Genomic DNA, 24,599 nt, shown 5'->3' on the forward strand with positions numbered 1-24,599 from the left:
CATGACTGGCAGCCCTTACCACCTCTGACAGCCGCTCGAAGCCAGAGAGAACGTCTTCTGATCCAAAGTGACACACATCATTGGTACCGACGTGAGCAACCACCTGCAGTTGGCTGCACCCTGTGCTCTTCATGGCGTCCGAGAGGACCCTTTCCACATCTGGAATAACTCCACCAGGTATGCACACGGAGTGCACATTGGTTTTCTTACCCTTTTTGTCAGCCAAGTACCTAAGGGGCCCCAAAACGCGCCTAAAGTTGGAGCTCCCAATCCTATGATGTCAGCATCTTGCTACAAACAACCATCTGCAGTCGAACGTAATGAACTGGCAAAAATCAAAGGCGGCTGCCTTCTGTGACGAGGGTACTGGAAAGTGGGCACACGTTAAGTCGTCTTTCTCAGTCGGTGTGGCGACTACGTGGAGTAACAATGTACCTGAAGGTTGCAGATAAAAAATTAATGACTCCCGCTTGTGTTCTATTTCACGACCGATCGGAGGTTTACACATACACAGCCATTGTATCAATAGAGTTTTCAAGAATAAACTGTAGAAGAAGCTTAAAAGAAAGACGTAAAAACAGTATGGATTACCAATTTCTTCAGTCGTGAACTGTCAACGTGGAAACGGATAAAAACTGAAAGTTACTCGTAGGCTAATGGACAGATACTTCTTGGAAGTGTGTAAGAGACACAGGACAACAAATTAGACAGTAGTGAAAGACGTTATTATGAATTTTGCAGGACGGGTGTTGATATATTGGAAAAAAGTAGATATAAGTTGAGAACATAAATGAAGAATTTCTTAAGATCTTAATTAGTATAAGCGGTTGTATAGATTGTGACGTGTAATAGCTGAAACATTAGAATAATTACGCAGTTCAGTTGTCTTGCCGTGAAGACGGCACCTTTTTTGTTCTTCTAGCAGTCCAGATTGCCATAGCTGCAGATAATTATTTGGTACACCACCATTATTACTATTACTATTTTATTGAGACGCGGTCTCACTAGGCGTACTCCTAGTTACCCATAGAAACAGAATTAATATAAGTGTCTATGTAGTTTAATTTAGTGTATTATTTTGTGAAGAAATGGCTCTGAGCACTATGGGACTTAACATCGGAGGTCATCAGTCCCTTAGAACTTAGAACTACTTAAACCTAACTAACCTAAGGACATCACACACATCCATGCCCGAGGCAGGATTCGAACCTGCGACCGTAGCGGTCGGGAGGTTCCAGACTAAAGCGCCTAGAACCGCTTGACCTCTCCAGCCGGCATTTTGTGAAGACAGTGACACTATTTAATCTTGTGTTTCATTTATGTTGCAAGCTACTACTCCAATTAAACTGCGTCTTGGCATGGCTAAAGGTTTCGTATTACAAATCTCATGAATGGTCCAGCACGAGCCAATTCTTTGGAATTATTCTATCTATGAAGTCCGATAAAGAAATGTTTTTAAAAGAGTCTCTCAAGGTCACACTTGCAATGAATGGACCTTACGCAAAAAGCCATTGTCAAGCTCCCAAGGTTTGTATTAAGTACCACTAGAAATTTATAGTCTGATCACACACTATTATCATTATCTATTATTTTTTGTCTGTTGTGTAATATTCTCAAAACAGACCAGAAAAGCCTGTAAATTAAACTGACGACTTCGCGTCTGGTCTTTTTATTGTATTTGCGACTTTATTTTTCTTTGTTGCGTAGATAATGAGATCATATCTGACGAACCATTGCCATTGAATATTTTTAAAGACCAATAAAAAGACGAACCGAAACTTCCTGGCAGATTAAAACTGTGTGCCGGACCGAGACTCGAACTCGGGACCTTTGCCTTTCGCAAGTGCCCGCGAAAGGTAAAGGTCCCGAGTTCGAGTCTTGGTCCGGCACACAGTTTTAATCTGCCAGGAAGTTTCATATCAGCGCACACTCCGCTGCAGAGTGAAAAATCTCATTCTGAAAAGACGAACCATTGGAATAGTTGATGAAATCTGGAATCTACACTGTATATTTGGATCCAAAATAAGAGATCGCATTTTCACGCTAGTACTTTGACCCGAAAACCAATGATCATTCCCTTTTGGACGTCAGATACGTCGCTCCGTTTCCACGTTATGTAAACGACAACATTGTTTTCTGCGTCCCCCGAAACCTGCCGTCTGTGAGATGTTAGTGCACGTTGATGGTGAACATAGGCAGTAGTCATATTAATGTGACTGGGCCATATACTTCTACCCTTCTTGAATGGAGAAGTGGTTCTTTTTTCATTTTTTTGTGTCTTTAGTCATCTGACTGATTTGATCTCAGAGTAGCACTTGCTTACGTCCTCAGTTATTTGCCGGATGTATTCCAATATTCGTCTTCCTCTACAGTTTTTTCCCCCCTACAGCTCCCTCGACTACCATGAAAGTCATTCCCTCATGCCTTAACAGACCTCCTATCATCCTGTCCCTTTTCCTTGTTGTTGTTTTCCACATATTCCTTTCCTCTGCGATTCTAAGCAGGACCTCTTCATTTCTTAGCTTATCAGTCCGTTTAATTTTCAACATTCGTCTGTAGCACCACATCTCAAATGCTGTGATTATCTTCTGTTCTGTTTTTCCCGCAGTCCATGATTCACTACCATACAACGCTGTACTCGGGACATACATTCTTAGAAACTTTTTCCTCAAATCCAGGCCTATGTTTGATACCAATAGACTCTTGATAGATACTTGGCCAGAAATCGCCTGTCTGACGTTGATAGTCCGTTTTTGACGTCCTCCTTGCTCCCTCCGTCATTGGTCATTTTGGTGCCTAGGAAGTAGATTTCCTTAACTTCATACTTTGTGACCATGAAGCCTAAAAAGTTTCTCGCTATTATCATTTTTGGTACTTTTCCTTACTTCCGTCTGTCTTCGATTTACTCTCAGTCCACATCCTCTACCCATTAGACAGTTCATTCCATTCATCAGATCCAGGTAATTCTTCTTAACTTTCACTGCGGATAGCAATGTCATCAGCGAATCGTATCATTGATATCTTTTCACCTTGAATTTTAATTACACTCCTGAACCGTTATTTTGTTTCCATCATTCCTTCTTCGATGTATAGTTTGAACAGTATGGGTGAAAGACTACATCCCCGTCTTACACCCCATTTATTCCGAGTACTTCGTTCCTGGTCGTGACTCTTATTAATTCCTCTTGTGTCTTGCACATATTGTATATTGCCCGTCTCTCCGTATAGCTTACCCCTATTGTTCTAAGAATTTCGTACATCTTACACCATTTTACATTGTCGAACGCTTTTTCCAGGTCAACAAACCCAGTCAACGTGTCCTGTTTTTTCTTTAGTCTTGCTTCCATTATCAGCCGCAACGTCAGAACTGCCTTCCTGCTGCCTTTACCTTTCCTAAAACCAAACTGATCGTCATCTAACACACCCTGAATTTTCTTTTCCATGTTTCTGTACACTATTCTTGTCAGCAACTTGGAAGCATGAGCTATTAAGCTGATTTGCGATAATTCTCGCTCTTGTCAGCTCTTGCAGTCTTCAGAATTGTGTGGATGATAAGTATGAGACGTTATATCTCCAGACTCATACATTCTGCACACCAACGTCAATAGTCGTTTTGTAGCCACTTCCCCCAACGATTTTAGATATTCTGGTGGAATATTATGTACCCTTCTGTCTTATTTGATCTTAGGTTCCCCAGAGTTCACTTAAATTCTGTTTCTAATACTGGATCCCCTATCTCCTCTAAATATACTCCTGTTTCTTCTTCTGTCACATGAGAGATCTTCCCCCTCATAGAGGCCTCCACCGCACTCTTCCACCTCTCCGCTGTCTCCTCTGCATTGAACAGTGGAATGCGCGTCGCACTCTTAATGTTACCACCCTTGCTTTTTATTTCAACGAAAGTTGTTTTAACTTTCTTATCTGCTGAATGAGTCCTTGCGACAATCATTTCTTTTTCAATTTCTTCACATTTTTCATTCAGCCATTTCATCTTAGCTTCCTTGCGCTTCCTATATATTTCCTTCCTCAGCGGCTTGTATTTCTGTATTCCTGAAATTACCTGAAGATTTTTGTACTCCTTCTTTCATCAATCAGATGAAGTACTTCTTCTGTTACCTATGGTTTCTTCACAGTTACCTTCTTTGTACCTATGTTTATCTCTCCAGCTTCTGTAATTGCAATTTTTAGAGATGTCTATTCCTCTTCAACTGTACTGCCTACTGAATTATTCTTTATTGCTGTATCATAACCTTAGGGAGCCTGAAGCGTACCTCGTCATTCCTTAGTACATTCGTATTCCACTTCTTTGTATGTTGATTCTTTCTCACTAATCTATTAAATTTCAGCCTGCTCTTCATCACTACTACATCGTCATCTCAGTCTATTTCTGCTCCTGGGTACGCCTTACAATCCAGTATCTGATTTCGGAATCTCTGTCTGATCATGATGTAATCTTACTATAGTATGTCCTTATCACCCGGCATTTTCCAAGTATACCTACTCTTCATGTGATTCCGGAAAAGAGTATTCGTTATTACTAACTAAAATTTATTACAGGGCTCAATAAGCTTTATCCTCTCTCATTCCTTGTCCCAAGGCCATATTCTCCTGCAACCCTTTCTTCTAGTCCTTCCCTTGCAACTACATTTCAGTCCCCCATGACTATTAGATTTTCATGAACCTTTACATACCGTATTAGCCTTTCAATATCCGCGTACACTTGCTGTATCTCTTCTTTGCCAGCCTGCGACTTCACCATGTACTCCTGAAATATCGTTGTCGGTGTAGGTTTGCTGTCGATTCTGACAAGAACAACCCTGTCCTTGAACTGTTCACTGTAACACACTCTCTGTCCTACCTTCCTATTCATAACGAATCCTACTCCCGTTACACCATTTTCCGCTACTGTTAATACTACCCTATATTCATCTGACCAGAAGTCCTTGTCATTTCCATTCCACTTCACTGATACGTATTGTATCTAGGCCGAGCCTCTGTATTTCCCCTTTCAGATTTTCTAGCGTCCCTACCACGTTAAAGCTTCTGACCTTCCACTCCCCGAGTTGTAGAACATTGTCCTTTCGTTGTTTATTCAGTGCTTTTCTCATGGTCCTCTCCCCCTTGGCAGTCCGCTCCCAGAGATCCGAATGGGGGACTATTCTGGAATATTTTGCCAATAGGGAGACCACCATGCCACTTTTTCAATTACAGGCGACGTGTCCTGTGGATATACATTATGCGTCTTGAATGCAGTTGTTTCCATTGCCTTCTGCAGCCTCATGTCCTTGATCATTGCTGATTTTTCCGCTTTTAGGGCAGTTTCCCACCCCAAGGGCAAGAGAGGGCCGTGAACCTCTGCCCACTCCTCCGCTCTCTTTGACAGGCCGTTTGCGGAATGAGAATGATTTCTTATGCCGGAGGTCTTCTGCCGCCAGTACTCATTATTAATCATAATTTAAGCGGTGGTGGGTTTCGAACCCGGGACCGAGGACGTTTTGATTACTAATCAAAGAAGCTACCCCTAGGCCACGGATGCACGCGTGGTTCATTATCTGGAATAAAATGCACTGTTCGTGTATCGGATCACGCACCTTTGAGTCATAGGGACCCTACGGTATCTCAAAATCTAGAGCCACTCTGGCAACACGAATGCTGTATTCGACATCAGCGATCGTAACTAAGAACACTGAAACTGTTCTTGCAACGAACCTATAGCTGACAAGTTGTAACACCGAAAATGCAAATAAAATACTTTCTGCTCCATGAAAAATTTTCGCCGTTTCACATCCGTTGATAACTTGTACTGTACTTCTGATTCTCAATCTGTAAGCATTTTTACAGAAACCTTATATAATACGTAACTGATGTAATAGTGTATTTATTTCTGATTGTATATAACTGATTGTAATTATAATGAAAATATTGTAAATTGCTGGGTAATAGCCAAGTGAACTTTATTTCACTGCATCGATAGCAACGACGAACTGGCAGTAGCTGTGTCGTTGTTTATCTTTGCGTATGGAGTCTCTCTGCCGCGTTGCGAGCAGAGAAGTGGCAGAGCAGCCTGAGTCATGAAACAGTGCGAAGTATTTGGCGGGCGCTCCTGCAGTCGCGGCTTGTAGCTCTGCTCGCGGCAAAGTAGACGCGCCTGACTCGTTAACCAGCGAGTACTGAGCGCACCCCAGGAGTGGACAGGCGGAGGAAGCTGCAGTTCTAATTACTGCCTCTCCCGTGATTATCCTTGTCTCTGGAGACGACTCGGAGTTCTCAAACAGCAGCAGCAGTAACAGCAGCAGCTCAGCGTTATCGTCAGCTATCTTCTTCTTCGTCCGTACAGCTAAAACATCCTAATATTGTTAAATGACGGTACAGTACTGTAGAGGTTTTACCTAGTTGATTTTCTTTCACGAAGTATGGCTGACATGAATAATAACTTGCAAACTTGTACGGCGTCTGTGCTGTCATCTTCCTCAGACGCTATTACTGGGCAGGGTCCATTTCCTTTCCATGCAATCACCAAGTGTCATAAGAATATGAAAATTGGTTAACTATTTACTGCCAGTTGCGTGTGTTTGTTAATGACCAGTTGCAGTCTAAATTTTCGGTCTCAGCAACTGTTAATTCTTGTATTGCATGACAGAGGCTTAAATAATTTGCAATTTTGCGTATTAACTCCATTGACTTGAAGTAACTTAAAATATCACTGGCAAAACTAATAACTAAAGATACAGCACAAATTAAGAGTGCCTATTTCATTCAACCTGTATTTAGCTTAGAGAGTGATTTCTGCTGGCTTAGTATGTGTCTTACAGTTGCATTAAAAGTAAAATCAGTTGCCTGTTTGCTTGAAGTAAATTCACTCCAGTCTTTCAATAATCAAAAGTTAATCGTTTTCCTTTTTCTACATTTTGAATTACGTTGCACTGAAGTTACTGAAAGTCATTTTTTACATAACAGAGTTTAAGTTAAGCCAGTCATTTATTTAACCAGTAGCTCCACCAAAATTTGGTATTTCAAAATATGTAAACGCAAATTCAGTGCTTTCTGATTCATTTATTCTCTCGACAACTGCTTTTCTGTTGCAAAGCAAGACAACATTACGTTGCCACGCCAGTGATTATTTGCTTAAATTTCTGTACCATTACCTTTCATAAGATTCTGGAGATTAATTGCCCTAGCGGGCTGGCTACCGTTTAATTATCCCCTTTTTAGCGAATTAGTGTTTTCTTTGTATTATCACAAATTTTTCTAGTAAATGTTACGTCCTACCCTTTACCCCCTCCCTAGGGGTTCGTGAGCGACTGCACTATATTCCACCCATTACAAAGTTAAGTTTAACAGTCTTTCTTCAGAAGCGTATGTTGTACACTTCCCTCCAACTAATCGGTGTTATTTTCCTTCGGTAACGATAACCTTACTCATTGTAAGATTTCATTAGGCATATGCTGTAACTGTCAGTTACATCGCAATCCAGTAGGCCGATTAGGAAGGGGGAGGTTACAAAGTGTTAGTTATAGCGGGAGCAGACAGAATATGAACTTACGATGCAAGCCGAACACTGAATACTTGTAGTGTAAGTAATAATTTCATAGAATATAGACATGTGATGAAATTTTTTTGTAGGATACCTGGATGGTGCACGGTGAATGTACAGCCTGTCATATACTGTCAACATAGTGACTTGTATGTTGTTTCGCAAAAGGCTATTTGGAGTCCTCGAAAAAGGGCACTCCAAGATAAGAAATCAGAGACAACAATGCAGAGAGCAGGCAAAAGCGGTAGCGTTTGTGTTACCGGAGATAAATAGCATCACTAGGGCCGTGCAAATTGCAGGCGCTCAGGGAAGCTGTCCCAGGGGGAAGTTTCACTTCACAGAATTAACTGCCAACTCCATCCATCACCTAGATCCTGTCGTAAGGCATCACTGTTGATGTTGGCCACTAAAAGGCACGTCTTAGCAGAGGCAGTAAGCTTGATACTTGCTCCTGAGAACTGCAACGTCAGTAGATTTACACTGGTTAGAATGCTTCTACAGTAGTTCCTACGTAGAGAAGGGCGGAGGAAGGGGCCAAGTGACGTAAAATACTGTTGTTGCTGGCCATAATAGGAGTGGCAGTGACGTTTAGCTTTCAGCTGAACGCTGTTGATACCGAACTTGGAATTTATTAATGTAAAATTCAGAAGCATCCCTACCTACCGAGTAGGAGTAGGGTATGAATCTAAATTTGGTTGGCCAGAGGCGTTTTGGATGTGCAGAAAGACTCGTCAGATTGGCCGAAGTTTGTTAAGTGCCAGTGGATTGGTAGGTCGACTATAGAAAGGGAGAAATGGTGCGCCGCCACGATTCTTTAAAAACCCATTCAGAGAGCGTGCTCAGTCAGATCGCTGGGACGCCAACTTCCGGTCGCTCGTGGCCAGTCTCGGTAAGCTCCGCCATGTCCATTTTTCTCACTTGGAGTGTTTCCCTCAAGCTGCTGTCAGTGTTCGCTACTTCCGTTAGCACCTGCCCCCGTGGCTTCAGACACTGACTGCTGTTGTGCAACCAATCGCCTCCTTCGCTATATCTAATATTTAGAATTAGCCTTCAGTATAAATAGTGTTAACCAGACCCCTGATTCCACGAGTCTTCTGCTGCAAGCATCTTGTAGAGGTGCCCTGTGACGGTGTTTGGCGCTCATCCAAGTCATCAACCTCCTTCACTGGGACTTTGCCCTTCTGCATTTGCTCCTCGCCGCTCATAAATTGCAGACTGACTTTACACCCCTTATGTTACCTCTGTCCTGTGCCAGGACACGAGAAGCCTAGAATCTTTCATCGGATGGACGGGCCGAAGGTCCGATGGAAGGACAGACAGTAAATGGAATCTGTAGTTAGCAACACAACGAAAATACTCTTCTAAACTAACTGAATTAATCAATTTCATCCTTTTTTTTCTTCACTAAAACTGTATGGTTTTTCCGCCAGTCTTATTTGGTTAAAATGAACCAGGTTGCACACGTGTACAAACTGATACCATGGAGTAGAAAACTAAGGAATGTAGGTGTCTGTTCGGACGTTGCGCCGTCGGCTAAGAGAGCAGTGTGTTCAACACATCCTAACTAGTCAAGATTGTTTCAATGGTATTACACAATCTTTAAGTATTTTTTTCTCTGCTGTACTACTTGATGAAGCTTTGAAAAAAGTTTACGAAATTTTACACTGTGTGGTGCAAATTTAACTCGCAGTGACAGGGAGAAAAGTCACCGAAACGTCACTCTAAGTTAAACTTTAAACTATGTCTACCTATCGAATGAAGAGTAAATTTTGTACATTTTACCTCTGTGATTTCCGTATATTTCACCGTCGATTTCATCGTAACATAGCAATAATAAAATTATACCACTGAATAACATATTCACTCTGATGCATGCTATCGCACCTTTTCAACCACGAGTATCAGTCAATGTAGTTTCTTTTTCGATTTCATCGTAGCATAGCAATAATAAAATTTTTATTACTGAACAGCATACACACTCTGACGCTTGCTACCGCACAACTTTTCAACCACGTGTATCGGTCAATGTAATTTCTGTTTGCAGTTCATTACGGAGTCGGTATAACAATCAGTACTTATGATACGAAGAAAGAAGCAGTTTTGGTTGCAGTGTTCACCCTTATTTAAGCATCTTCGGATTGGCTGTGCTGCCAGAATTGGCACTAAAACTCCGGCATGTTTATCATGTAAAGTTTTACTATAGGTGTCATCCCGTTTGGTTTGCAATGGACTGCGCCACATGCCGTAATAAGGACACCCCACTGTGTTTTAAAACTTTGACAAGGGGCATTTACCTAGTGGGATATTTTATGCTTGGTACCCCACGTATCCATCACTACCAAATCTCAGACAATCCGAAGATACCTACATAAAAGTAAAACGCGTCATTGGGAAAAGATACCTACATAAAAGTAAAACACCTCATTGGAAAAAGTCTTAACACTGCAGCCAATACTGCTTGTTCCTTCACATCAATGCGGTTTCATCTGTGAGCCGTGGCAAAAATTGCTGTTTTGAAGAGCGAGCCCAGCGCGTAGTGTGAAGCAGTCGCCCTCCGTTTCTCGCGGTGGCGCCGCTGTGGCAATCGCAGCTTTGGTGTCTCCCTCTGGTGGGAAAGGGGAAAGGTTGCCTGTTCACGTGTATTTAAGAGGCGCTATGAGCTCGCCAGTGGGCAGTCTGGGTCAGTCTCTCGTCCCCAGCTTGTTAGTCTGTCTCTCGTCAGCATTTGTTAGGCAGTTAGTGACTGTCTGTCGTTCGGATCAAACTTTAAAGACGGAAAAATGAGAGTCTTTCCACTCCTCCAATACGAGAACTCAGCGAGTGGTCGCCTGGTCGGGGTTTAGTTCCTGCATCTGAATCTGCGTGTTAGGCAGCCAGTCTGCTCGAGTTTGCTCGGGCAATGGTAATTGGCGGTTGGATCGATCGGTTGCTTGGTCGCGCACTAAGACACTAGATGACTTGTCCGTCTTGAGCGGCGGCGCATGTGAGGTCGCCACGTGAGTCCAGTGGGCCGCGCCGTATAGCGAGGGGTAGTGGCTCCGCGGTCGACACGACAGCAACAGAAGTCGTGAGACGGGAGATCGGCGCGCCGTCCTGCGTCCGTTGAAGCGGCTGGCAGCGGACGGTTCGAGAGAGCGATTTGGGAGTGCTGCGCCAGGTCTTCTCAAGAAATAGCAGTTTGTTAGAAGTTAAGTGATTGGTGATATGTTGTTGAATTTACTCTTGTTAAATTCTACTTGTTCTCTTGGTCATTCTCTCGTCCCCAGCTTGCTCGTCTGTCTCTCGTCCGCATTTGTTATCCAGTTAGTGTATGTCTGTTGTTCGGAGCTGCCTCTGGCATGTTTGTCGGATTTGGTGTGTTAACGAATTTATTGCGTGGAGTGTAGCGGCCCAGAACCTGAAATATATTTTGATCTTGCCTATGATCTTGAGAGGAGGTATCTGTGTAGTGTAGAGCATCTTAACTTGTTTGGCCAACCTTGCAGAATTTTATATAAGATTGAATTTCATGGGCTTTTATTTAAATGATCATTTTAGTATATAAAGTTGCCACCCTTTCACCGTAAGACCTTTCTTGGAAGTTAAAATCAAGTTGTTTGTGTGCTTGTGTAAATTGTTAAAACCTTTAGTTTAAAGTAATCTGGTGTGTTGCAGATTTTTACCAGTGTAGTCTTTCAGAGGCTGTTGTGAGCGATCGTAACTACGGCCGTGTCAGAAGGGAGCGGCAAGCTTCTCTGCCCGAAAGCTCATATACTCAAAACTTGTTTCTTTCTGACTATGAATAAATTGTAACTTGATATTTAGAGGGTGCTTCTTTTAAAAAATGCATTTAGGCACTAAAGTGAACAAAATTCCCATTTGTTAAAAGGTATTTGGTTATGATTTCATCAAATGTGTTAATGATTCAAATGGCTCTGAGCACTATGCGACTTAACTTCTGAGGTCATCAGTCGCCTAGAACTTATAACTAATTAAACCCAACGAACGTAAGTACATCACACACATCCATGACCGAGGCAGGATACGAACCTGCGACCGTAGCGGTCGCCCGGTTCCAGACTGTAGTGCCTAGAACCGCACGGCCACTCCGGCCGGCAAATGTGTTAATGTTCCTGATATTGTTGTTGTTGTGGTCTTCAGTCCTGAGACTGGTTTGACGCAGCTCTCCATGCTACTCTATCCTGTGCAAGCTTCTTCATCTCCCAGTATCTACTGCAACCTACATCCTTCTGAATCTGCTTAGTGTATTCATCTCTTGGTCTCCCTCTACGATTTTTACCCTCCACACTGCCCTCCAATGCTAAATTTGTGATCCCTTGATGCCTCAAAACATGTCCTACCAACCGATCCCTTCTTCTAGTCAAGTTGTGCCACAAACTTCTCTTCTCCCTAATCCTATTCAATACCTCCTCATTAGTTACGTGATCTACCCACCTTATCTTCAGCATTCTTCTGTAGCACCACATTTCGAAATCTTCTATTCTCTTCTTGTCCAAACTAGTTATCGTCCATGTTTCACTTCCATACATGGCTACACTCCATACAAATACTTTCAGAAACGACTTCCTGACACTTAAATCTATACTCGATGTTAACAAATTCCTCTTCTTGAGAAACGCTTTCCTTGCCATTGCCAGTCTACATTTTATATCCTCTCTACTTCGACCATCATCGGTTATTTTACACCCCAAATAGCAAAACTCCTTTATTACTTTAAGTGTCTCATTTCCTAATCTAATTCCCTCAGCATCACCCGACTTAATTTGACTACATTCCATTATCCTCGTTTTGCTTTTGTTGATGTTCATCTTATATCCTCCTTTCAAGACACTGTCCATTCCGTTCAACTGCTCTTCCAAGTCCTTTGCTGTCTCTGACAGAATTACAATGTCATCGGCGAACCTCAAAGTTTTTACTTCTTCTCCATGAATTTTAATACCTACTCCGAATTTTTCTTTATTTCCTTTACTGCTTGCTCAATATACAGATTGAATAACATCGGGGAGAGGCTACAACCCTGTCTTACTCCTTTCCCAACCACTGCTTCCCTTTCATGCCCCTCGAATCTTATAACTGCCATCTGGTTTCTGTACAAACTGTAAATAGCCTTTCGCTCCCTGTATTTTACCCCTGCCACCTTCAGAATTTGAAAGAGAGTATTCCAGTTAACATTGTCAAAAGCTTTCTCTAAGTCTACAAATGCTAGAAACGTAGGTTTGCCTTTTCTTAATCTTTCGTCTAAGATAAGTCGTAAGGTCAGTATTGCCTCACGTGTTCCAACATTTCTACGGAATCCAAACTGATCTTCCGCGAGGTCGGCTTCTACCAGTTTTTCCTTCGTTAGTATTTTGCAGCTGTGACATATTAAACTGATTGTTCGGTAATTTTCACATCTGTCAACACCTGCTTTCTTTGGGATTGGAATTATTATATTCTTCTTGAAGTCTGAGGGTATTTCGCCTGTCTCATACATCGTGCTCACCAGATGGTAGAGTTTTGTCATGACTGGCTCTCCCGAGGCCATCAGTAGTTCAAATGGAATGTTGTCTACTCCCGGGGCCTTGTTTCGACTCAGGTCTTTCAGTGCGCTGTCAAACTCTTCACGCAGTATCTTATCTCCCATATCGTCTTCATCTACATCCTCTTCCATTTCCATAATATTGTCCTCAAGTACATCGCCCTTGTATAAACCCTCTATATACTCCTTCCACCTTTCTGCCTTCCCTTCTTTGCTTAGAACTGGGTTGCCATCTGAGCTCTTGATATTCATACAAGTGGTTCTCTTCTCTCCAAAGGTCTCTTTAATTTTCCTGTAGGCAATATCTATCTTACCCCTAGTGAGACAAGCCTCTACATCCTTACATTTGTTCTCTAGCCATCCCTGCTTAGCCATTTTGCACTTCCTGTCGATTTCATTTTTGAGACGTTTGTATTCCTTTTTGCCTGCTTCATTTACTGCATTTTTATATTTTCTCCTTTCATCAATTAAATTCAATATTTCTTCTGTTACCCAAGGATTTCTATTAGCCCTCGTCTTTTTACCTACTTGATCCTCTGCTGCCTTCACTATTTCATCCCTCAGAGCTACCCATTCTTCTTCTACTGTATTTCGTTCCCCCATTCCTGTCAATTGTTCCCTTATGCTCTCCCTGAAACTCTCTACAACCTCTGGTTCTTTCAGTTTATCCAGGTCCCATCTCCTTAAATTCCCACCTTTTTGCAGTTTCTTCAGTTTCAATCTGCAGTTCATAACCAATAGATTGTGGTCAGAATCCACATCTGCCCCAGGAAATGTCTTACAATTTAAAACCTGGTTCCTAAATCTCTGTCTTACCATTATATAATCTATCTGATACCTTTTAGTATCTCCAGGATTCTTCCAGGTATACAACCTTCTTTTATGATTCTTGAACCAAGTGTTAGCTATGATTAAGTTATGCTCTGTGCAAAATTCTACAAGGCGGCTTCCTCTTTCATTCCTTCCCCCCAATCCATATTCACCTACTATGTTTCCTTCTCTCCCTTTTCCTACTGACGAATGCCAGTCACCCATGACTATTAAATTTTCGTCTTCCTTCACTATCTGAATAATTTCTTTTATCTCGTCATACATTTCATCTATTTCTTCATCATCTGCAGAGGTAGTTGGCATATAAACTTGTACTACTGTAGTAGGCATGGGTTTTGTGTCTATCTTGGCCACAATAATGTGTTCACTATGCTGTTTGTAGTAGCTAACCCGCACTCCTATTTTTTTATTCATTATTAAACCTACTCCTGCATTACCCCTATTTGATTTTGTATTTATAACCCTGTAATCACCTGACCAAAAGTCTTGTTCCTCCTGCCACCAAACTTCACTAATTCCCACTATATCTAACTTTAACCTATCCATTTCCCTTTTTAAATTTTCTAACCTACCTGCCCGATTAAAGGATTTGACATTCCACGCTCCGATCCGTAGAACGCCAGTTTTCTTTCTCCTGATAACGACGTCCTCCTGAGTAGTCCCCGCCCGGAGATCCGAATGGGGGACTATTTTACCTCCGGAATATTTTACCCAAGAGGACGCCATCATCATTTAATCATACAGGAGAGCTGGATGTCCTCGGGAAAAATTACGGGTGTAGTTTCCCCTTGCTTTCAGCCGTTCGCAGTACCAGCACAGCAAGGCCGTTTTGGTTAATGTGACAAGGCCAGATCAGTCAATAATCCAGACTGTTGCCCCTGCAACTACTGAAAAGGCTGCTGCCCCTCTTCAGGAACCACATGTTTGTCTGGCCTCTCAACAGATACCCCTCCGTTGTGGTTGCACCTACGGTACGGCCATCTGTATCGCTGAGGCACGCAAGCCTCCCCACCAACGGCAAGGTCCATGGTTCATGGGGGGTAATGTTCTTGATGAATCGCTAGTAAATAAATTAAATTCTTAAGAATATTTTTTTTTTTTGAAAATGAAATCACGGTTCAATCTGAACAAACGTTTTACAGCCCTCAGTGGTGTCATCTAGTACCTTCTACCATCCTGCCTCCTTTCAAACTGTCTGCGCTACCACCAGTTGCATGTGAGACTTACATACACACATCAAAAAGACTTTTGCATCACCTCGGTTCCGAGACTTCCGGAACCTGTACAGAATATGTGGAGTAGAGGTCAACATAAACATCATTTCTGCCCATTTTACTGCTCATGAAAACCACATGTTGTACCACCATACAGCGAAATCTTCAGATGTGGTGGTCCATATGGCTGTACACACCTTTACTTCTAATACCCAGTAGCACGTCCTCTTGAATTGATGCATGTCTGCATTCGTCGTGGCATACTATCCACAAGTTCATGAAGGCACTGTTGGTCCAGACTGTTCCACTCCTCAACGGCGATTCGGCGTAGATCCCTCTGAGTGGTTGATGGGTCACGACTCCATAAACAGCTCGATTCAATCCATCCCAAGCATATTCGTTAGGGTTCATGTCTGCAGAAGATGCTGGTCACTCTAGTCAAGCGATATCGTTATCCTGAAGGAAGTCATTCACAAGATGTGGCGCGAATTGTCGTCCATAAAGACGAATGCCTCGCCAATATGCTGCTGATATGGTCTCACTATCGATCGGAGTATGGCATTCACGTATCGTACAGCCATTACGGTACCTTCCATGACCGCCAGTGGCGTACGTCGGCCCCACATCATGCCATCCCAAAACAGCAGGGTACCTCCACCTTGCTGCACTCGCTGGACAGTGACTCTAAGGCGTTCAGCCTGACCGGGTTGCCTCCAAACACGTCTTTCGACGATTGTCTGGTTGAAGGCGTATGCGACACTCATCGGTGAAGAGAACATGATGCCAATCCTGAGCCGTCCATTAGGCATGTTGTTGGACCCATCTGTACCGCGCTGCATGGTGTCGTGGTTGCTAAGATAGACCTCGCCATGGACGTAGGGAGTGAAGCTGCGCACCATGCAGCGTATTGTGCACAGTTTGAGTCGTAACACGACGTCCTGTGGCTGCACGAAAAGCATTATTCAACGAAGATATATACTATTTATTGCTTACACAGACCGAAATATACTTCATGGACATTTAATTGAAACTATTGAACAGCATTATGTAATGCCACTTCCTCGGACGAGAAAATTAGCTCCCAATACCCAAAAGATTTCCCCCCAAGTCCCAAATTCCCTGAAAAGTGAATAAGCGAACGAAGTTCCATTTATCACTATTATTAGACAATAACAAGTAATTAAATCAGGAATCTAAGACTTGACAATTTAGCAATCTACGAAAGAAAGATTAAATTTCAGTAAAATTAAAATCAAAATCATAATAAATCGCAAAATTAATATAAATTAACATTCGCAAAGTAGAACCAACGATCCCAAAGAATACTCGGTGTGAGTACTCTTTGGGAATCGTGAGTAATGACTAAGTATAATTCAATGCATTGTCACTACGTTACGAGAGTTAGCCGAAACAGGTCATATATTTGAATACTCGTACATGTAGGCGCACTTAGTTTGTTTTTGAGATTGAATAATTGCGATCTATTATGACGCAGTAATACGATCTTCTGACTTCAAATATCACGGCATTAGAATTCGAACGGAGAACTTTTACCTACTAGAATAAAGTGAACTTTCATCTAGATAATTGAACTAAACGTTACTTAGACAGTGATTTAGGCAACGAACACTGATAGACAATTTTCATTCGTAATAGCCAGTGGTTTATGGAACTTCAGTGATAGGTCCGAAGCATATAAGTTAAATCCCCCCAACACCTGGGAAAGATTTCTTCTCAAGGCTGGGTTATGAAGTGACTGATATTGTGCAATATAACACCCTCTCGTGCCAAGTCGTGCATTTGTGATTTAAAATTCTATCAAATTATTGACGTGAAACTCCCGAGTAATAATTACGCGCAGCGATAATATTTGACTGTAGCGCTCGGAGCTTGTGTGTAATCTTTGACTCAAATAACAAGCCCACTGTTACGATTTCTTAGATACTTGAAATTACGACCAGCTTGTAGGGAATTTGTTGTGGATGTGACTGTATTGTTTTTGTCATTAATATTTCATCATTAATCAGTTAAACACCGACTAAGAACGATTAATTACGATTCTTGGTGAAGTAAATATCTCACGCACGTCGACATTTCGGTTCAGCACTGTTATTTTGTGTAACGTCGTCTTCGTAAGTTGATAACGATCTCAACACTCTACCGACTGTCGCCGAGTTTTAGCCGAGGACAAGTACAAATCAAACCAAATCATCAAGAAGAAGAGCCGTTATACTTAGCAGCAATTACCCTAATTTTTATTTGGCGTTGCTGTCAGGGTTCCTACGAGCCATAATCCATAGTTAGTGGTCATCCACTGCAGTAGTAGCCCTTGGGCGGCCTGAGCGAGGCATGTCATCAACAGTTCCTGTCTCTCTGTATCTTCTCCATGTCCGAACAACATCGCTTTGGTTCGAGACGCCCTTCCTATCACAAAGTAACAATGCGCACCAGATCGAACCGCGGTATTGGCCGTCTAGGCGAGGTTGAGCTACAGACAACACGAGCCGTGTACCTCGTTCCTGGTGGAATGATTGGAACTGATCGGCTATCGGACCCCCTCCGTCTAATAGGCGCTGCTCATGCATGGTTGTTTACATCTTTGGGTGGGTCAGTGACATCTCTGAACGGTCAAAGGGACTGTATCTGTGATACAATATCCACAATCAACATATATATTCAGGAGTTCTGGGAACCGGGGTGATGCAAAACTTTTTTCGATTTGTGTAGTAAGGCATCATACCATCGCAAAAGTGATGAACAGAAGATAAAGAAATGCACGAAAAAATTGGGAGAAATCTTTGATTACCATCCATAGGCAAGTTGTTAGGGAGCCGCCCGTCGGAGGAAATGTGATGTGATGTGAACGGTGAACAGCAGTGTGTGAAGTGATAGCAACTGAGGGGAAGAGTTCATCACTGAATTATGATAATGAACTGATATTAATCCACAGGGACCAAATTATCAACACAAAGAAGCACAGAGCAAATGGGAGACTGGCAATATCTCAATCTACTTCTACAACAAGCTGTACTTGACTATTGCCGGCACGGTGAAACTCAGTGAACGGATCAACGAACAACCTGAACGACAGTCATCAACAAAATGAGAAAAAAAAGACCTCAGAGCCTGGCGCAGTAACTGAACATTCAGAATTGGAAGTCATTTATCAAATTGGTTCAAATGGTTCTGAGCACTATGGGACTTAACATCTGAGGTCATCAGTCCCTTAGAACTTAGAACTACTTAAACCTAACTAACCTAAGGACATCATACACATCCATGCTCGAGGCAGGATTCGAACCTGCGACCGTAGCGGCCGCGCGGTTCCACACTGAAGCGCCTAGACCCGCTCGGCCCTCCGACCAGCGTCATTTATCACATTTGTGATCAACATGTAGAACGCAGGGCGAAAAGAGGATTAGAGTTTGTGGTCTTGGCAGAGCCATTATGAGGGCAACATCACTAGCTTATGAAAAGATCCATTCTGGCATCCGACTTTTTCGGAAAACAATCAAAAATATTTTTCCCATGTATAATTTCGTTGCTCACATCTTCGGAATGCGAGTACTCGACAAATTTATCTCATCTCGCTGTGCTGGAACGGACTGTAATTATGAGGGTGTCGATGAGTTCATGTAACATGCCACAGTGCAGAGCAGATAATTTGAATCTGTGATTCATCCCTCAAACAGTATGTAGTGTTTGTACACGATGGATGTCCAGTAAAGCTCTTAAATTCGTCTGCCTGTTTCGAATTGATCTCGGTTCTGTGGTGGCATCCATAAGAGATTAGCGGGATCACATACAGGATTGTTGCATGAGGAATAATTCTATTTTTTGCATCTGAAAATTTATTTTTCGTATCCTTCTTTTGAAGTTTCCTCAGTAGAAAACTAACACCAACTACTGAATTAGGAATACTACGTTAGCTTTAGAGCCAGAGATTGGGCGATGTTGTTATTGACGTGGAATATGTGAGGAATGGCACCTTATTCCATATACGTACATATTTTGCTTTTAAAGGTCGCGTTGTGTAGTAATTAATTATGCATAGCCAATAAAATTTTTGAAGAGAGGGAGAAATAGTGAAGACCAACTAAAGAACATGAATATGCTATTTCTACCGAGCGAGGTGGCGCAGTGGTAAGATACTGGACTCGCATTCGGGAGGACGACGGTTCAATCCCGGGTCCGGCCATCCTGATTTAGGTTTTCCGTGATTTCCCTAAATCATTCCAGGCAAATGCCGGGATGGTTCCTCTGAAAGGGCACGGCCGACTTCCTTCCCCATCCTTCCCTAATCGGACGAGACCGATGACCACGCTGTCTGGTCTCCTTCCCCAAACAACCAACCAACCAACCAACCAATGTGCTATTTCTCTCGCTCGTTACGAGAAATATTACTTAATCCATCAAATTTGGGGCGTGCAGACAGGGAAATATTGCTTCATCCTCTGATATTCGTCCAGCCATTCTCAGAATGAGTCGTAAGACTGACAATAAGGTGTCAAGAACGGCACTATTTGTTCCACCGCGGTGGTACTGCGCCTGTTTGTGACAGATGCTAGTCGGCGTCAAAGACGTACACTTACAAAATGGCTCTGAGCACTATGGGAGTTAGCATCTGAGGACATCAGTCCCCTAGAACTTAAAACTACTTAACATCACACTCATCCGTGCCCGAGGCAGGATTCGAACCTGCGACCGTAGCGGTCACGCGGTTCCAGACTGAAGCGCCTAGAACCGCTCGGCCACACCGGCCGGCGGTACACTTACACACGCGCTATCTGTGGTGAAAGAGTTCAGACATTCGATTCGCTTATCGATGTATGTTCGGCGGCGGTAGTACCTCAAGCACTTCTCTTCAGTTTAATTACACCAAGAGGGGATTCAACGCCTCATCCAAATTAGAAGCATTATTCTTATTTATTAAGTTATTGGTTAATCTAATTTTCTCGCTTCCTTGAAAACAGAATCCCAAAAGGAAGAGGTGGATGTTAAAATCTCTCTTCACTGTAGTTCATCGGATGACCCGTGTCTATACAATGTTTCGCCACAATTGACTTGTCTGGCTGTAGCAGGCGCATGTGTCTTCGGTGCTCCAGGTTTCACAAGGCGGTGTGTGTCAGATTCTTTGTAGGAAATGTGATATATCATATATAGGTCAAACAACACGCACCGTTAATGAGAAGTACGTGGAACGCCGAAGATACACATGCTTACCATAAACAGACAAGTCAGCTATGGTAGAACATTGTATAGATACGGATCATTCGATGAACTACAGTGATACGAAGTTTTAACCTCCACCTCTTCCTTTTGGGATTCTATTTTTAAAAAAGTGACAGAAATCAGATTAACCAATAAGTTTATAAATAGAGTTAATAAGTTTAATTTTGATGGGGCGTGGAATACGGCACTTTGTGTAATTAAATTGAAGAGAAGACATGAAGGTGTTACCGCCACCGAACATGCACCGATAAGCGGATTGAATGTCTGAACACTTTCACCGCAGGTAGCACGTGTGTAAGTGATTTTCTTTACCGCCGACCAACATTTGTGGCCCGCATGCACAGTACAGCCGCGGTAGAGCAAATAGGGAAGCGCTTGACACCTTATCGTCAGTCTTGCAACTCGATCTGAGGATGGCCAGATGGTACGCACCCGAAATATCAGTGGAAGAAGTAATATTTCCGCGGCTGCATGCACAAAACTTACTGGATAACTCATTACGTCCAGAGGAGTTAAAAATGCTCATCAAACATTACTTGGTTTGCGTTGACTCTCTGTTCCGTCGGTTCTTGATAGAATACTTTTATACATTATGAATGGAACACGCACGACGCTGGTGTAAGAGTAAGATGAACTATCTTGAAGTCGTGTAAATTAACAAATGTATGGCTATTTCCCCAAGTTTAGCCGGCCAAAGTGGCCGTGCGTTTCTAGGCGCTACAGTCTGGAACCGCGAGACCGTTACGGTCGCAGGTTCGAATCCTGCCTCGGGCATGGATGTGTGTGATGTCCTTAGGTGAGTTAGGTTTAAGTAGTTCTAAGTTCTAGGGGACTGATGACCACAGCAGTTAAGTCTCATAGTGCTCAGAGCCATTTGAACCATTTTTTTTTCCCCAAGTTTAGTACTCAATAATCAGATACATTTCTCTTACTCATCATTGCTACCTTCAGGGACTAGTCATAATTCCAACCAGACCATGTGGTACCCCTCCTACTCACACGGCCCATATTTTTCCTTTATACCATTTACTATAGTTTCATTTGACCTGTTAAAAATTTTTACTTTGCCTAATCACAGCTATTTCACTTAACCTGCTTAAACTCACTTGCGTATCTTACCTGCTCGTAAAATTGGACCTGGTAGAGAAGAGATTATCTGTTTCAGCCACTCCCTTGGAACATATCACCAAAGTTTGTTGTTCAATTTATTTTATCATCACAACAACCGTTATAATTTGTTATATAACTCATTATTTAATGTATCACACACTTTATCTAAGTTCAATAATTTTACGGAATATTTTCTCTGAAGTAATTCCTCCCCGTTTCAGTCCAAAGCAAACATTACGAACTGTTGCCTTTGGAAATAAACTGAGATACTGTTTAATGTAATAGTTTAAGATCTTTGATCCTATAAAATTTCACAGCGACGCATACTGTACTTCTTTTTGAACGTGATGATGGCGTGATTACCGAAAACAGGTTTCTAAAATAATAAATATTATAAAATATTACATCAGTGTCGTATGTGATTCATTCATATTTTTTTGTTTTATTTTTCTCTCAAGTGAGCGATATAAGTCCAAATATTTCTTCTTTCGTTTTTTTTTTTTTTATCTAAGAAGAACGTCTTTCGAACGATAGAAAATTTCTGGAACACTGCAGTATGTCATTTTTTCCGGCGGTAATAAAGGCAAATAGATTAATGCTACTCCTTTGTTATGTAATGATAGAATTTTCGCCGTGCCATAATTAAACCAGCATGTCTGAAGTAAGTCAAGCGGAACTAACCTCATTACAAATGAATCTGAAACAGCAAACCCTTCGTGGACATCAAGAGTAATGAGATGCTTTGCATGCGCCATTTGTTTAAGATAGAATCAGCAAACCCTGAATTAATTCGCTTTAATGAATGTTGGAGTTCACACAGACATGTTGCATATACGCTTGGCGGAATAATTTCTCACTCTGGTCCCAGAGATAATATGGCATTATGAACAAAGCATTTTAAAAGAGATAACCCGAAAGCATTTTAAAGACATGGAGGCGTTGAAGCCTGTTCGCGTTTTTATTTGGAACTCTTTGCATACAATAATAGCTCCTAAGCACCTTATTAAACAGATATTCGTGGGAGTAATGAGCATTTAATGTGCTCAGAAAACTAAGTGATAGATGAAGTGGAAGAAAATGAAAGACTGTAGATTTGTTTGTATCAAATGGTCTAGGAGGATTTGTGTGTGTGCTTAAAATGTCTATGCAGTTGTGTGTGTGTGTGTGTGTGTGTGTGTGTGTGTGTGTGTGTGTGTATGTGTGTGTATGTGTATTAGTGTGTGGGGAATATTCTGAATTTTGGATGTATGTTTACCCTTCCACCTTCTTGTAACTGAAAACAGGAAAACAGAAAATCTTTACGTTTACTGAATTACTTAACTGCGAGTCACCTATCAATATCAAGAAGTAGCTATCAAACGGAAAGAAAAGAATCTGAAACAATCTTTCATTCTGTACGACGACATGAAAATTTCTTGGAGAGTGGAATGGGTGTTGGCTGAGAGGCGAAACAAAATTCTTAGAGTTTCACACACAACGCTCTAACCAGATACGCTATCCGTGCATCTCTTATAGCTTAACAGTCCACATTTCTCTAAATCTGTGATTGTTTTCGGTCGTCAGTCTTCTACGGTGTCAGTTTCGCACGCCAATGTTTTACCTCTTCATTTCAGAATAGTGCTTAGACCCACTGTCGTTTTCACTGGTTTTGAACATTTTTAATGATCTTCTATCCCTCCAGGAGATCCAAATGGTTTCCTGATTCGGCGCATTTGTGAAATGGAAAGAATGATCACCTTGACCTTTTTTAAATTACTGGCTCCATTTCCTGCGGTTGTACATGGTCCAGTCTTATTAATGTACCACCGCCTATATTCGACGTCAGCGTGAAATAACTATTTACAGAGCGCAGGTGGCAGCACTAGCAGTGGGGGGTATGTAAAGCGTGGCGGAGGGACACAGAAAACAGTACAGCGTTTGTCGTAATGTAGAAACGGAATGATTTACCTGGCATGTAAAAGGACATCGTCATTGGCTTCCGGGTCAAATGTTGAAGCATTTCCGTAACGGCTATGTTTGTAAACGTTTCCCGTGCCGCCGTGATTAAAGGATATCGTGCGTGGAAAAATTGCGCTCTCCAAAACTTGAGCCGAGGCAACGATGGTGCACCACGGGCCGTACATGACACGGGTGAACGACGGCTGCGGGAATATGTACTTCAGCAAGCACCTGATTAGTGCACCCATGTTGATGATGATGATGTTTGGTTTGTGGGGCGCTCAACTGCGCGGTTATCAGCGCCCGTACAATTATCCAATCTTTGCTCAGTCCAATTTCGCCACTTTCCTGGATGATGATGAAATGATGAGGACAACACAAACACCCAGTCATCTCGAGGCAGGTGAAAATCCCTGACCCCGCCGGGAATCGAACCCGGGACCCCGTGCTCGGGAAGCGAGAACGCTACCGCGAGACCACGAGTGCACCCATGATGACTGGAATTTGCACGCCAATACCACAACCGCACATCCAATAAGTGCCGACGGCGTTTTATCATGTAATCTTGTTTTATGCTCCAACAGACTGAAAGAAAACACCCTGCGACAATCGTTGGAAGGATCTACACCGGAGGAGGCAGCGTTATGGTCCTGATATTCGCTGGAGGGATCTCTTCACTCCCAAAGGAGCATTGGATGATTGCAAGTATGAAACTATCCTTGGGGACCATGTCCACCCGTACATGCAATTTGTTCTTTCTTCGGCATGAGGGCCTCTACCAGCAGGGCAATGCAACGTGCACACAAAACGCAGTGTACGTGCGTTGTTGGAAGAGCACCAGGATAAGTTTATCGTACTCCCCTGGCAACTAAACTCCCCGCATTTAAACCCAGCCGAGAATCAATGGGATCATCTGGATCGAGCTGTTAGCGTCATGGATCCCCAATAGAAATACCTAGCGCATCTGGCAGTGGTAATGGAATTGGCACGGCTTCACATCTCGGTCGGGACCTTCCAGAACCTCACAGACTCTGCTTGCAAGTCCGCACTACAAAAACGCGTTACTCAGGCTTTGGCAGGATTTGCCGTGTGATGTTCCTCTGGTTTGAGGCCACTATCTTTGCTCGAGGTTGTTGATGCGGGACGGGGCGTGTTGTGGCGTGGGATTTGGGGACTAGTAACGGAGCAAGGAGGACGATGTGAGAGGACCAACTGGCGAATA

Source organism: Schistocerca cancellata, chromosome 2 (genome assembly GCF_023864275.1).
Source record: "Schistocerca cancellata isolate TAMUIC-IGC-003103 chromosome 2, iqSchCanc2.1, whole genome shotgun sequence".
In the NCBI taxonomy this organism is placed as follows: Eukaryota; Metazoa; Arthropoda; class Insecta; order Orthoptera; family Acrididae; genus Schistocerca; species Schistocerca cancellata.